Source organism: Onychomys torridus, chromosome 2 (genome assembly GCF_903995425.1).
Source record: "Onychomys torridus chromosome 2, mOncTor1.1, whole genome shotgun sequence".
Classification (NCBI taxonomy): domain Eukaryota; kingdom Metazoa; phylum Chordata; class Mammalia; order Rodentia; family Cricetidae; genus Onychomys; species Onychomys torridus.
The window spans coordinates 138,030,553-138,046,058 of record NC_050444.1 but is presented as its reverse complement, the minus strand read 5'-3'; the positions used below and the strand labels follow the sequence as shown (position 1 = coordinate 138,046,058).

Here is a 15,506-nt window from a genome sequence, read left to right as displayed (position 1 = left end):
TGTTTCTTCCACTAGAATGTAAGCTCTAGGAGAGCAGGGCTGGGACTGCCTAGCTGTGCTTGTATACGCAGCCCATGCCCTACAAGGGGACGGTGCTGTAAACAGCGCTGTGGCTGCAATAGTGGCCAGCACCCATGTCAGTGACAGCCCTCTCCCTCTGCATGGTTCAGGCCGTGGTTTCCTCCAGTTTTTTATTTCGTGGTTTCCTCCAGTTTTTTATTTCTGAGCTTCTGATGCCTGAGAAATTATCCCCAGATGGAAAAACCAAGACCTAGAGCAGTGGCTCTCGACCTGTGAGTCTTGGCACCTTGGGGTCAAATGACCTGCATATCAGATAATTACATTCCGATTCATAACAGTAGCAAAATGACAGTTATGAAGTGGCAGTGAAATAATTGTATGGTTGGGGTGGGGGGCTCACCACATCACAAGGAGCTGTTTTAGAGGCTTGAGAAACAGGGAGGTTGAGAAGCCCTGCTCTAGAGAATAGATAATACTCACAGGCTGTTTTCCAGGTTCTAGGGGAAGATTCTTTCTTAGACTCCACAGAACTCTGGCTTGTGCACTGACAAGCTAGATATCTCCTGGAGTCTCCCGGGTGGGGACTTCATTGGATAGACACAGCACAAGAGCTTCGTTACAAACAGTACTCCCCTTCTTTCCCCCCTCTCCCCCCTCCTCCGGCCCTCCTTCTTCTCCTACAATAGAAAATCATGCCTTGAGATAAAGTAAGCTTGGGTGATGGGGAAGTATCTGGGCTGGTGCAGCCTAGCCCACCGTGGGACCAGTGAGGACCTATAGGAGGCCTTAGGTGAAGGATTCAGACTTGAGGGGCTGCATTAACATCATGCTGTGGCCTTTTGGGGCTTTAGCGTCTGACTGCCATCTGTGGGAGGGTGACACTCTTAGAAAGGACGGGCATTTCTATGTCCAGTTGTTCTGTGGCCAGGTTCATTCTACAGCAGAGAGGAAGAGCTGTGAGTTAGGGTTTTGCCTACATTGTTTTCCTCTTTCTGGAGGCTTGGAGCAGTCTGTCCTGGATCCTTAGACACAGGAGGACTGGAGTAGTTCATAGCTAAGTTGCCGTAACAGGAAAAACTTGAACATTCTATTTAGCTGAAGAAGAGTTTAGTTCCATCGTGAGTGTTGATAAGCGGTGGCTTTCTCTGAAGGCAGTGAAGGACCCAGCTCCTGCCATCTCACAGTGCACTCATTTTAAATGTGTGATCCCTCCCCTCCCCTCCTCTCCCCTCCCTTTCCACTCTTTTCTTCCCTTCTCCCCCCCTGCTTCCCTCCTTCTCTTCCTTCCTTCCTTCCTTCCTTCCTTCCTTCCTTCCTTCCTTCCTTCCTTCCTTTCTTTATTTATTTTGACAGGGTCTCACTCTGTAATCCAGCTAGTTTGAACTCACAATCCCCCAGCCTCTGCCGTTGTGATTATAGATGCCTGATTACAACTTTGGGTAACAAGTTACCCTCTCTCCTTCCCTTCCTCCCTCCCTGCTTCCCTGTCTTATCAAGTTTCTTTTATGTAGCCCAGGTGGGCCTTGAACTCACTTTGTAACCGAGGGTAACCTTGAGTTTCCAACCCTTCTGCCTGCGCCTCCCTAGTACCGGGGTCGCAGGTGTGTGTCACTAGACCCACACTGTACTCTAGCAATATGAGTCTCCTGTCATTGTTTTCCACTTTCATGTGCACAGGTGTGTGTTCACATGTCTGTGGGCTCACGTGTGTGTAGGTATGTGTGCGCAGGTGTGTGTATGCATACATATGGAGGCCTGAGGTTGATACTGGAAATCCCCCTCCTCTGCTCTTCCATTGAGGCAGGGGCTCTCAGTCAAACCCCAGGCTCACCGATCTGGCTAGTCTTGTTAGCCACCTTGTTCTGGAGAGTCCTCCTGTCTCTGCCCTCAATGCTGGAATTACAAGCTGGACATCATGCCCACCCAGCATTGTACATGAGTTTTGGGGAATCTAAATTCTAGTCCCTTTGTTTCCCCAGGAAGCACCTTAGCCACTGAGCCATCTCCCAAGTCCTACATATGACTCTGAAGGTCGACCATGAAGTACAGAAACAAGCCTGAGTCGGGCCAAGTGTCAGCAGAGCTGGATCAAGGAAGTCCAGATTTGACTCACATAAGAGCTGCCTGTGCGTTCCTGTGCAGCGGTGGGAGTCAGGTGGGTGTGCCTGAAGGTGGGGGATTGTGTGGGGCTAAGGGTGGGAACCTAAGTGTGGATCGGGGTGTTGGCTGTTGACATAAGAATACTTTCCTAAGAGCCAGGAGCCTGTGTCTACACGGACACTTACTGGCAGAGCTAGAGTGCTATTGGTATGTCCCTGTGGGTTTCCTGCCCGCACTCAATTAAGGGTGGTGCTGAAGTTGCCTTGGTAGAATATTGATGACTCAGTCAGAGGCATGAGACAGGCAGGGACTTTGTTTTCTCGAAGGGTCCAGAGGACACTCTGGTCACTAAAGTAGCAAGGGGTACCCTAATCAGTATTTCTGAAGGGCAAGGATGGACAGTAAGAGATACTGCCAGGGAGCAGAGGTCCCTGATGAGAGGCGCAGTGATGGGCTTTGGAACAGCAGAGGCTGGAAGTGACAGACAGAGAAAAGGTGTGCTTGGTCACCACGTCAGCACTTTCCAGATCTGAGCTACTTTTTAGACCGAGTCCTTTGATGGAAGGAGAGGCCAAGTCCCCTTGAGCAAGCACTTAGAAATGGCACTCTACGTATTTACAATAGGCATTTCCCCAGTCATTTTTTTCAGAGGGACTTCACATTCCACACAAGTCATTGGTTGGAGTCTTGAAAGATCCGGGTTGTTCTAAGATTATGATGGTCGACTGTCTCAATCAGGGTTTCTGTTGCTGTGATGAAACACCACGACCAAGGCAACCTGGGGAGGACAGGGTTTATTTCTGTTACACTTCCAGGTGACAGTCCATCACTGAGGGAAGTCAGGACAGGAACTCAAGCAGGGCAGGAACCTGGAGGCAGGAGCTGATGCCGAGGCCATGGAGGGGTGCTGCTTACTGGCTTGCTTCTTGTGGCTTGCTTAACCTGCTTTCTTATAGAACCCAGGACCACCAGTTCAGGGATGGCCACACCTACAATGGGCTGCCCGCCCCCCTCCCCCATCAATCACTGATTAAGGAAATGCCCAAAGGCTTGCCTGCAGCCTGATCTTACGGAGGCATTTTCTTGGTTGAACCTCCCTCTTCCCAGATAACTGTGGCTTGTGTCAAGTTGTCATAAAACTAGCCAGCACACGGACTGTGGAAAACAAACGGCCTCTCCAGCTGTAAGCTGCTCTGGCTGGATTTGGTGTCGTCACTGGAGTCGGTCACTGTTGCCTCCAGCATTTGCTGTGCGGCGTTTGATCTTTTCAGTTCCCATCAGGAAAAGGGATTAGACGCGGTTTGTATTCACAAGGGAGAGACAGCAATATAGATTCACTGTCTTGCCTCGGGGCTCTGCTGATTTTCTTCTGTTACATTACAGTCTAAAAAGGGTCTTTGATTGTCTTGACATTCCAGATCCACCATGCTGGTCCACTATACTGATGGCATCATTCTCCTCAAGCCCAGTGAACAGGAAGTGGCAAGTACTCGGATGCCCTCGTAAGAGCTATACATATCAAGAGGTAGGAAACGAACCCAGTAAGATTTAGGAACCAGCACACTGCTGACACTCTTAGTGTCTTGCCAACTGAGTTTCCAACTATGGCGGAAGAGACATGGTACTTTGTAGGTCCTTTGGGGATTTTTGAGGCAATAGATTCTCATTTGGGAATAATAATATTATTCTAACTGATTTGTTGAATAATAGCCCAAGATGTGGCTAGTTTTTTTGTTTTTGTTTTTGTTTTTGTTTTTGTTTTGGTTTTGGTTTTGGTTTTTTGAGGCAGGGTTTCTGTGTGCAGTTTTGGTGCTTGTCCTAGATCTTGCTTTGTAGACCAGGCTGACCTCGAACTCACAGAAATCCGTCTGGCTCTGCCTCCCAAGTGCTGGGATTAAAAGTGTGTGCCACTGCCTTCCAGCTTGATGTGGCTAGTTTTAAGTGGGTCTAGAAGAAAAGAGGGTAGAGATGCAAGTCTGAACTGTGATGCAGTATAACATCCCTATCTTCTCGGGTCACGTGACATGGTAAATACAATAGCACTGGAGGTGTCTCTAGTAGAGTCTAGCAACCTCCATTAGGGGACTCAAAGAGAAAACTCCTAGAGTTTTGGAAGAAGGCTACACCCACTATAGCAGAGAACTACCAATGCTTTCAAACCAGTTCCTGGAGTATTACTAAACTCTAGCAAAGACTGAGCACCTGACCATGAATGACCAAGTCACTTTATGGCCAGAGACTCCCACTTGGAGCTAGGTATTAGCATAACTAAGTCCTGGACTGAGGAGAACCATCCACAGTCTGTTGTGGTGGGAATGGTATCCTGGACTGAGAGCTGAAAAGATCCTAAAGCTTAAGGACAAACATGTTCAAGAGGCTTAGCTTTAGCTGTCTGTGTCTTCCAGCTTGGTTGAGCTGACATCTTCCTCTCAGTTCAAATCTGCCCTCTTGTCAGGAGAGTCCCATGGCCCAAGGGTGGGAGGAAACCCCTGAGTTAGTTCATGGATGGGTCCACTCAGTGTATTAGTGGACCCTGACCGCTAAGTGTTGAAGTCTTTCACAAGGAAGTGCTTTAAGCTGTATAGTTGGGTTGTCAATTTTTTTACTGGAGGGAAGAAACAGTCAGAGATGCATTTCTAGGAAGACTGTAGGCCAGTGGCGAATTGCTTTGCTCATTCATTGGTCAGAGAACTGGGCAAGATAACATCAGAGAAAGGGAGTAAGAGGATAAGGGGTGTAGATGGCTCTCTGCGTGGCTTACCTGCTTTTCTCATCACTGTGACAAAATCCCTGACCAAAACAACTTAAAGGAGGGAGGAGACTTTTGTCGAAGTTCATCCTGGTAGGGAAGGTGTGGCAGGAGTGTGAGGCTGGGGGTCACAAAGCATCTACAGCATGTGTGAGGTCACAATGCACTCACAATCAGGAAGCTGAGAGAAGTGAACACTGTGCTTAGCTGACTTCCTTCTTTTATTCAGTGCAGGTTTCCAATGCATGGTATGGAACCATCTACGTTAAAGGTAGGTCCTCCCCTCTTAATTAATGTAATCTAGATCTCTGAAGGCCCTTAAATGGTGTCATGTCACAAGGGATAGAATACATGGATCTGGAAGTCAAGGGCTGAAAGGGGGTTTGGGTCTCTCAGCATCACTTTCAAGGACCACATTGGGGAACTATTGCTTCCTGTCTTGAATCTTTAATTTTTGTGGCATTAGTGGTCCTTATCCCAAGAGGTGGGGTCCTTCCACCAGGAGAGACAATAAAGATTCCATTGAACCTCAAAGATGTTTACTTAGTTGTCTTGAGTTCTTTGTGCTAGTAGACCAGTGTAGGAGGAGAGGAGCTAGGTGTGTGTGCCACATGATGAGACAAAGAAAAAGATGTCTTAGACTCTTCTACCTTCCCTGTGAAGTTTTTGCACACCCTACATTATATGTGCTTCTCTGGGACTATCTCTTGCCTCTGAGTTCATGTCTTGGGGTCAGAACACAATAAGGCAATGGAATTCACTTTAAGCTAGTATGCTACCTGAGTAGATTTTAACAGATGGCCCTGTGACTGGGTGAAGAGTAGATGGTGGGGCTCAAGTGGACTGAGGGAGAAGGTAATTATAAATAACCAAGATAAGAGATGGTTATGAGTTGGACCTGTGTGGTAATAGCAATAGAAATGGAGAGAGAGGCAGATGGAGGTTTTTGGGGGAACAGAATCATTAAGACAGGGGTTCCCCTTTTCCACTTAGATCAATATGCTCAGGATTGCTTTAGTGCATGTAGTCATTGTTCCATGCAAGGCCAGTCATTGGCTCCAGAGCAAGCCCTGCTTAGACATCTTGCTGATAGCTTTTTTCTTAAAGAAGGATATATATGTGACTCAAAGAGGCGCCCTCTGAGCACTGAAGCTGTGTGGTGCTCCAAAGCCCTGGTGTGGGACCTCTCTAGATAAGCCTAACTAACACACACACACACACACACACAGAGAGAGAGAGAGAGAGAGAGAGAGAGAGAGAGAGAGAGAGAGAGAGAGAGAGAGAGAGAGAGAGCTATTCTCTTTAGCAGAGCAATAGAATTCTAATTCTGTTTGGGACACTCAGAGTTGCATTTCTGCAAAACTCTGACACTGTGGTGTTTGGTTAATTACCATTGTGTGGAGCAGTGGTCACATTGACTTGTGGGAATCATGTGGCAATCCTTAAAATGTCCGGAATAACTCAATAGGAGAGGTACTTGGGAGTGGAATGGAAGAGAACTCTTTAAGATGGGAATTCTTTCTACCAGTTAGCTGGAGGTCCAGGATAATGGGACTGTTATTTGCGCCTGGGGACTGGTTAGACCCAAAGCATTTGGATTGTTATGTCTATTGTTTCATAGCTCTCTTGTATGTTGCTTGCTGCTCAGAAACATTCTTTAGAACAGTGGTTCCCAACCTTCCTAATGCTGCGACCCTTTAATATAGTTCCTCATGGTGTGGTGACTCCCAACCATAAATTATTTCACTACTACTTCATAACTATAATTTTGTGACTGTTGTGAATCATAATGTAAATATCTGATATGCAACCCTGGTGAAAGGGTCATTTGACCCCAAGGAGGTTGTGAACCAGAGGTTGAGAACCGCTGCTTTAGAGCCAAGTTTCCTAAAGTCCTTGTTACAGTTTGAATGTGAAGTGTCCCCCCCTCCCCCCAGATGTATTTGCTTGAATATTTTGTCTCCAACTCCTAGTGCTTTTGTGTAGAACCGTTGGGGGGTGGGGACTAGGTAGAGGTGTATATTTGAAGGGCTAAATCTGAAATTTATAGCTTGCCCCCACTTCCTGTCCCAAATTTGTTTCCTGGTCTGCAGAGATGTGAACAAACAGCCTCACACTTCTGCCGCCACCACTTCCAGCTGCTCTGACTGCCGTGTTCCTCAGCAGGGCAGACTGTCTCCTCCAACTATGAACCCAGATGAGTTCTTCCTCCCTCAGATTGCCTTTGGTCAGCTTTTGGTCAGAGTAACAAGGAAATCAATCAGTACAAATGTGGTAGTCACTAAAGGCCATGCCGGTGGTATTTCAGAATGACCTGGACCTGATGACTGTTCTCCTGAGCTTAGTTGAGACTCAGTAAATGTACGTTGGGCCACATAAGAGGTAGATATACTCGGGGACACTTAGGAGTCTGTTAATCGTGCTGTTAAATGTGTTTTTTTTTTTTTTTAAATAGAGTTTAAAATAATGTCCATTACAGTAGGAAGTCAATAAATAATTGTTCGACTGTTTAAGTTCTTTCCGGGCAATATCCAGCGTAAGTGCTGGTTCTTCTAGGGTTGCTACTGTTTTCTGTGTAGGAGAATTTAGTCTCCATGTAGGGGTTAAGTTCAAGACCTCGTACTGACAAAGCATGTCTTTGGAGAGTCTTCAACAGCCTCTTGCTTGATGGAAGCCTCTTTTGGATAGTTAAGGCATGGATCTCAGAGGTGAGAGATGAAGGTCCAGAAGCCTGCTGGGACCCCACTTTGTGTGTGTGTGTGTGTGTGTGTGTGTGTGTGATTGGCTTGGGGTCACCCTATCTTCACAGCCCCAGAACTGAAATCACAGGCACATGCCACCATATCCAACTTCTATGTGGGCTGTGGGACCAAACACAGGTCTTCATGCTAGTGTGACATGCACTTTACCAACTGAATCCTACTTTTATGAGTCAGGTGGTGATTGGTAGTAGTGATTGGGTAGGTGGGGATGGATGGGGAAGGCCACTCCTTTCAGGTTGGGATAACTACAGAATCTTTTGTTTGCCCAGGTTATGAATACATGGTTTGGAGTTAAATAATTTGGATTTAAATCTTTGCTGTGTTTGGCTTTCTGACAGTGGACATTTGAAAAAAATCTTCAAGCCTTATTTTTTAGTTCTTTTTAAAAAGTAGCTTCTTTTTGTTTTTTTGAGACAGGGTTTCTCTGTGCAGCTTTGTGCCTTTCCTGGAACTTGCTTTGGAGACCAGGCTGGCCTCGAACTCACAGAGATCTGCCTGGCTCTGCCTCCTGAGTGCTGGGATTAAAGGCGTGCACCACCAGCGCCGGCTCCTCTTCCTCTTCTTAAATAACTCCCTTCTGCTTTCAATTCTTAAAAAAAAGAAAAAGTCTAGATTCTGCATATTAGAGGAAGATGTGATATTTTTCTTTCTGCACCTGGCTTATTTCATTTAACATGAAGATCTCCATTCTTTCCCCCTTGCTTCCAATAACATACTTTTGATTTTCTTTGTGGCTATAGCATCACATTGTGTATATATCCCATATTTTCTCTAATCATCTGTTGATGGGCCTCTAGTTGGTCCTATCATTTGTTCAAGGGCTGTCTTTCACATCTGTTAGATGGATGTTTATGTCGTCTGTTCCCAGTGAGTTGTCGAGAGAATGAGTTGATAAAGCATGGAACAGGCTTAGTTCAGTGATCGGCATATAGAAAGCATTCAGTAAGTGCCAGTAGTACTAGTAATTCAGTCAATAACACTAATAGCTGTTTCAAATCTCTAACGGTGTCATGCTTCCTCTGCATTCTGTGTATTCCACAAGTGAGGTGTTAAGATTGTTTTAATTCCCCTGAGAGGAGGAAGGAGCTTGGAGAGGTAGAAAAGATTCTACCCAGCTGTGTAAATGGGGGCTGGGGGGCGGGCAATAGGTCCAGTTCTCTGACCCCAAACTTTTATTTCCCATGGCTCATGTCATGGGAGCCTTAGGGATAGATGGGTCATCTAGCCCAAGCCAGGGACTCTAGGAGATAGCACATTCTTATCATTTTAGTCACAGGCTCCCTCTGCCGTGTGTGTGTGTGTGTGTGTGTGTGTGTGTGTGTGTGTGTGTGTGTGTAGGGTAAGGATCAAAGGGTGAACCCTTTAAGCACCCAAGAATCTCCTTGTCACAAAAGGCCTTTTCCCCCTGCCATTTTAACACCAGTGTGAAGCCATTCTCCTAGCTCAGTCTTTGAGAAAGTCAGATGCAGTGAAAGTGAATTCAAGTAAAAGAGGCAAGCACTCTGTGCACATGGGTCCCCATCCCAGCCTTCCACCTGACTCAAGACTTGGATGAAATCTGAGGTCAGAATACTTAGTTGGATTTTAGTTCTTACGTGTCTGTTTTGTTTCTTTGTGACAGGGTCTCACCCAGCTGTTCTTGAATTCACCGCAGCCTCAGTGTCGACTACAAGTGTGTACTGGGACATGGGGCTCCATTTTCGGTCTCTTTGTGACTGAATGATCCCTTCCACCCCCGGTTCTCAGTTTCACCATGTGTGGACTTGTTCTGGCTTGACACTCTATAACTCAATGCTGCACCCACATTTCCCACCTTTGGGGGGAAGGAGGGAATGACTGGGGGCAGCAGCATCAATCTCTTCTCTGGGATGGTTCCTCTGAGTTCTATATTTCTTGCCCATAGTGACCAGGGGATTTTCCCTTATTGATTGCTTTCTGTAATCGAGCCTAACAAATAGAAGTTCCCTCAAATGATTCTTCCAACTAAACTGATAGAAAGCTAACCTTGTTATATTTATTGACAGAACATTGAAATAAATATTATAGGTCTAGAGGGAATGTTTCAGCTCATTGATTTTTTTAAGGAAATAATAAATGGAGCCTATTCCCTTTGGCATATTATGCTGGGAATAATCTGAAAAAATGCTTAGCTTGTTCAACACAGGGCTTAGAAGCTCACCCTCCACTCCCGGCGGAGCAAGGGCCCGTTGCATAAATCTGCTCTGGCCCAGACAATCAATTTTCAATTTTAATTATTTTCAAAACTCGTTTATTATTTGCTTGTTCAGTGAGTTGGGAGCTTTCCCTTTTAGTGAGTTTACAGCCACAGTGGTCAGGCCTCTGGCTTGGATCTGAATGACTGCGATTTCTTCCTCCTTCCCTGGCACAAGGGCAGGGACTTTTGCTGTATAGCAGAGGTCTGCCAACTCTGGACCACAAGCCAAAGCCAGCCCACTTCCTGTTTTTTTTTTTTTTTTTTTTCCTGGAGCTGAGGACACCGAACCCAGGGCCTTGCGCTTGCTAGACAAGCGCTCTACCACTGAGCTAAATCTCCAACCCCCTCCTGTTCTTATAAATAAAGTTTTATTGGAACTCACATAAAAGCCAGGCACAACAGTGTGGCATCTGCAAACTCAATATTGAGGGTGTGGAAATAGATGGCTTCCTAGAGTTTGCTAGCCAGCTAGTCTAACTGAAACAGCCAGTGCCAGGTTCCATGTAAAAACAAATGTGGAGAGCAATAGAGGAAGACTCTTGGTGTTGATGACCCCTGGCTCTCTCACATACATGCATGGGCAAGTGCACCTACACATACATATGCATATACCACAGACACAGACAAACAGACAGACAGACAGACACACACACACACACACACACACACACACACACACACACACTCACCCCACTAAAGTAGAGCCTTGTGTTGCCCCTTCTCCATTTCTTCCCCTCCAACACTCAGGGGGTTATAATTACTTTATCCAACACTCAGTGCATCATCCCACAATCATTTATTCCTTCACTCTTCCATGCTGGTGGAGGTTTTAGTACCTGGTTTAAGGGGTCCCTTTCTTGGGTGGTCTTCATTCATGCTGTGACTATGACTGGGTACCTAGAACAACTTGCTTGGCCATTAGCAGCCTTTTTGGGGGAATGAACTTAAGCCATGTTATAGACTCATGTCCAAGCAAAGATTTGGGTTACTCAACAATCATTCTTGGACTACTTGTCCTCTCTGACTACTACCATATCTTTGACCTTCTATCATGAGCAGACTGAGTTTCTGCTCCACCATTGTGCCTGTGTCCTTTCCTTACACCCGTCCCTCAATCCACTCGAATCCAGTGTCTGTCTAGAGCCTGTCACTGAGCTGGCTCTTAGGTCCTTGTGGCTCCCATGGCAAGGACAGTGCTCTCAGATCTCCCTGTCTCCCTGAAAGGTGGTGCACCCCAGCCACATGCTCTCTGCTCCCTCCCCATCTTTCTGGACCCTTTGCTGCTATGATGATTAATTGTCATTGTCAAGGTGACTACATTTGGAATGACTTAGAAGATATAGCTCTTGGTGTGTCTGTGAGAGTCTTCCCAGAGAGGGTTAACTGGGGGAGAGAAGACCACTCTGAAGAGTTGGCACCATTCTGTGGGTTGGGGTCCTAGACTAGATAAGAAAGGAGAAAGTGAGTTGAGCACTAGCTTTCATTTCCCTAGCTTCCTGACTGTGGATGCAGTGTGACCAGCCACTTCATGCCTCCGTCACCATGCCTTCCTAGCAGGAGAGCGTGTGGACCGTGTCCCCTCAAACTGTGAGCTTGCTTTATTTGCTTTTATCACAACGAGAAAAGTAACTTGCACAGGGTCCCTTTCTAGCCCTGTTATATCTGCTCAGCTAAATTCAGGGGTACCTTTGCAGTCATCCGAGCCCCTTTTCTTATCACAGGTAGAGGAAGGTCACAGCTCCCCATTTATTCTCCCACATTTTCCTCCAGTATCAACCAGAGCCAAATCTCCTTCCCAAACTCCTAAATACATGTATGCCTGGATGTCACCTGGCAGCTCCTCCAGTAACAGTGTCATCGTTGGACATTGAACTCATTGTTGGCCCCACCCCACAAATGCCCACCGAGCTGTTCAGACCCCGGGCTTCTGCTGTCTCCCCTACTCTCTGTAATTGGCCTTTGGATTTCAGTTCTTATACCATCTCTCGTATTTCCATCCCATTCTTAATGCCTTCCTATGTGCCCTGATCGTCTCTCACTTGGATAACTGATTAATTAATTAATTTGACAACTACTTATTGTGTGTTACTCTGAGCTACTCACTAGGGGAAATAATATTGAACAGGGCAGACTGTGTCTCAGCTTTCAGAGGCTTGGATTCTCCATCGACAAAAAGGCAAATATTTAATTAAGATCGTTTCTGATAGACTTGTGGAGAAACTAAACGTAAATGAGAGGAGTGTAAGTGACCAGAGGTGGGGCTCCTGAGGGGCAGCAGGGACTCTCTGAGGGGGGACATTTTAGCTGAGACCCACATGACAAGAAGCAGCAGCCTTGTAGGATGTTCTGAGGAGAGGAAACAGTTGGTGATACATGAGGTGGGATGAGCTTGCTTACTCAAGGAGTGTGAAGTGGCTGTTCCTTGCAGCTGGCCTGTGGTGTGCATGGGGGTGGCCACTAGATCATGCATTTCAAGAGGTGAGGGCCAGCAGAGGTGCAGCAGTTTATATTTGATTGTAAGGTGAAGAGGAGCCTTTGGGAGCATGTCATGTTATTTTCTTTGACAATTATATACAGGGTCTCATTATGTAGCCCTAGTTGTTCTGGAACTTGCTATGTAGGTCTCAGATTCACAGAGATCCACCTGCCTCTGCCTCCGAAACGCTGGGATTAAAGGCATATGTCACCAGGCCCAGCCTACACAATGTTTTGATCATATCCACTTCCAAAATTTCTACCTATTCCTCTGCCTAACTATAACATCACCTTCCTGCCTTTGTATTCCCTCCTTTAAAAACAAACAATTTAGCTCAGTGGTAGAGTGCTTACCTAGCAAGCGCACGGCCCTGGGTTCGAGCCTCAGCTCAAAACAAACAAACAAACACCCAAACAATCACAAACACCAAACAAACAACTCAGTGACTCTGTCTAGTGCTGCCTGTTGGGATGTTGACTCACCTTGTGCAGGTCACTCTAGTTGCCATGTCACATTCAGAAGGGTGCGTGGATTCTGATGTATGGCTTAGAAAGCTCACTGTGGCTGCTGTGTGGGGAACAGGTGGTCAGAGATTGTGTGTGGAGGCAGGGGCATGGAGTCCAGTGCATCTGGTGCCTAGGATGAGGATGGTAGAAAGGGGCAGAAAGTGTGTGGAGGGGCAGGGCTTGTTGGGAGGTAGCGTCAGCTGGTTTATCGATGGAGGGAACAGTACTGGTGGGGATCACACACAGAGAGAGAGACTTCAATTAAAGTCTGTCCTTCCTTCCCCTCTCTGCTTCCTCCCTGGAGAGGAACTTCATCTCCTCCCTTGCTCTTGTTCTGGCAGTTTGTTATAGAGGCAGCCTGGCCTGGGGTGTGCCACTGGCTGGACTCCATCATGAATTGGGCCATTCAGGAGGGGTCAAGTAATCTCCCTAGCCTTATCTAGTCCTTGCCCTCAGAGCCAAAGCCCCATCTCTGTTGCCCTGTGATAGCCAATCAGTAAGTGCTCCTACAGAGTCTCCAAGGCTGAGAGACTACACGATGTTCTCCGGGCTGGACCCTTTCTTAGCCTAGTTGAGTTTCCAATTGTCTCTAGGTGGGAAGAGCAGTGGCTTGGGATCAATTGGATGGTCTGGCCAAACGAGTCCCATATGGGAAGCTTGTTAAGCTGTGTGACCTTGGGCAATTCATTTCACATCTCTGGACTTCACTTTCTTCCCTATAAGTGGGCAAGTTAGTTCCATTGCCCTGGGCTGTGAAGACTTTGTACCAAGACCTACTGCTCAGGCCCATGGGAATAAGGGGCATGTTCCTCTGGAGGCCAGAGGAGAAAAGAATTCCACTTTTGCAGAAGAAAGCAAATCCTCTTTGGGTAGGTTGGAGGAGAGTGGTTTTCCAGAATCTTCTAGCTATTGTTTTCCTGTGACCCATTCAGCAACCTGCTTCCCCCAATGATCAAATTCAGTGAGCAGAAATCTGGCAGAGTTATACCCTCAGGGACCAGACAGAAAACCAATGAGATGGGCCTTGTGGAGAAGATGGTCCCATGAAGGGTGTGTATGTTCATGTGTATGTGTGCACGTGTGTGTGTGTGTGTGTGTGTATGTGTGTAAGATAGCTGTGGCTGTTCCAGCCACGGCTGACACACTGTAGGAAGTTAAGCCTGATATTGCTAGACCTTCTGAGTTTTTAAGAGAAGACAAAAATCTGGAATTTTATGTGATATCTCCTGAATTTTGCATGCTGGCAACTAAAGTCAATTAAAACAAAAATACCATCTTGGGCCAAACAGAGCTGCAGGATGCATTTGGCCTGCGGGTGGCCAGTTTGGGAGCCGGATATAGAATCACAGAGGGACCTAGGAATAGTCACGATCTAACAATAGCCAGGTGCACCAGCCAATAAAATGCACAAGGAATCGTCGAAGTTTAATGCCCATGTCTTCTGGCCAGGAATGCTCACATCTGCAGAGGATAGACCTGCTGGCACCTTGGCTTTTCCACCCCAGATGCTGAATTCTCGCCAGTGTCCAGTAGCAAGGGTTAGCCAGCTGATGGTTGAAGATAGACAGACGATGCTATACCTTTTGTCGTGTGTGCAGGACTGTGTATTTCTTCCTGTATTCTGCAAGCTCCTTTAATTAGCATATGAGGTGCAGTCCTGGTTTTGTGTAATGTTCAAAGTTACTTGTAGGTCTGGGGAGATAGCACATTTGAGGTGTGCTAGTTTGAGGAGATGATTCTGGGTCCTTAGTACCTAGGAGAAAAGCTGGATGTGGTGGCACACTCTTATAATCTCAGTGTTGGGCACGTGGAGACAGGCTGATCCCTGGCCATCACTAGCCAGTCAGTCTAGCCTAGTCGGTGAGTCATGCTTGTGAGAGAGCTTGTCTGAATAAGTAAGGTAGGTAGCTTCTGGGAAAAGGACACCTGAGGTTGACCTCTGGCCATTACGTGCACATGTGTGCAACTGCGCTCACATGAGCATGTATCTCCCACCATGCACAAGTTATTTGTGGTAATACCAGAAAGGGTAAAAGGGGTGCTGTGAGGACAAGCAAAGGACCATGGGAGTAGTGGAAGGGACAACCGGCTTCAGGGAGGAGGTGTTTCTGGGTCTCTGGCTAGCAGATGGTAGATTGTGGACTTCTTAGTCTCTGTCTAGCCCTGAAACAAGCTAGACACACAGAAGGAATTGATCCAATGCTGTTATCATCTTCATTGGTGTTCTATTGTTGTAAGGAGGTACCATGACCAGGCAACTTATAGAAAAAAGCTTTTAGTTGGAGGCTTGCTAATAGTTTCAGAGGGTTCATCCATGATCATTATGGCAGGGAGCATGGCAGCAGGCAGGCAGGCAGGCAGGCAGGTAGTAGGCAGGCAGGCAGGCAGGTAGTAGGCAGGTAGTAGGCAGGCAGGCAGGTAGTAGGCAGGCAGGCAGGCAGGCAGGCAGGTAGTAGGCAGGCAGGCAGGTAGTAGGCAGGTAGTAGGCAGGCAGGCAGGCATGCACAGTGTTGGAGCAGTGGCTGAGAACTTACATCTTATCCTTAAGCTGGGAGGGAGAGAGGCAGAGAAAGAAATAACGAGAGAGACGGGGCCTTATGTAGGCTTTTGAAACCTCAAAGCCCACCTCCCAGTGACATACCTCCTCCAATAAAGCCACACCTCCTAATATTTCCCC

General features: G+C 46.9%; 1 long non-coding RNA gene across 2 annotated transcripts in view; it reads left to right on the top strand.

Annotated features, from left to right (window-relative positions):
* The first annotated feature begins 2,002 nt into the window (after positions 1-2,002).
* Positions 2,003-15,506, top strand: part of LOC118577077 — a 34,982-nt gene continuing 21,478 nt past the window's right edge. The window contains exons 1-3 of one of the 2 annotated variants that reach the window (XR_004944160.1): positions 2,003-2,176; positions 3,540-3,646; positions 5,105-5,141. This is a non-coding gene — a long non-coding RNA (uncharacterized LOC118577077). Of the gene's footprint in view, positions 2,177-3,539; positions 3,647-5,099; positions 5,142-15,506 lie in introns of both variants that reach the window. The other variant, XR_004944159.1, reaches the window with a different exon arrangement.